This window comes from Condylura cristata, unplaced genomic scaffold, assembly GCF_000260355.1.
Source record: "Condylura cristata isolate star-nosed mole 26May11 unplaced genomic scaffold, ConCri1.0 scaffold00073, whole genome shotgun sequence".
Taxonomy (NCBI): domain Eukaryota; kingdom Metazoa; phylum Chordata; class Mammalia; order Eulipotyphla; family Talpidae; genus Condylura; species Condylura cristata.
Genome location: NW_004567174.1, coordinates 475748 through 476352, shown reverse-complemented (window position 1 = coordinate 476352; position 605 = coordinate 475748).

The following is a 605-nucleotide window of genomic DNA, read 5'->3' as shown; positions in this document are numbered from 1 at the left end:
CTAGATTTGGGTGAGCCGGCCAGAGCGCAGGCCGCGGGCGCCCAGCAGCGAGGGGGGCAGAGGGCAGCAGGCGCCGTCCGCCTCGGTGTGTGCGGCGGGGGCGGGCACCCGGGCCTCACGCCTGGCCCTGGCCCAACAGGCCTTTCCGGGGTTCCCCGCCCCCACTGTGCTCTCCGTGTCCTGCTGGGGCAGGTCAGTTCCCGGGCCATGTGGCCCCTGCCCGTGCTGACCGCCGACAGGCGGGGTGTCTGGCGCCTTGCAGAGGGGCCTGGACTGGGAGGACGCCGAGGGTCCTGGGGTCATTGCCCTGGCTGGTCGGGCCCTGGGGTCATTGCCCTGGCTGGTCGGGCCGTGAGAGGCTCCGGCCCAGCCCCACCACTGCCGCTGCCCTCCAGATGCTCGCCAGGCCACGCCCAGGCCACATGGCCCAGCCCCACCCTCCGGTCACTCTGTGCCCCACCCCGTCTTCTCCGACCCAGGGCCCCAGCCCGCCCAGGGCCCTCCCACGTGACCTGCCCTAGCAGGCCCCGCCCACCACAGACCTGGCCCCGCCCACCAAGGCCTTGTCCCGCCCACCACAGGCCTGGCCCCGCCCATCAAGGCCT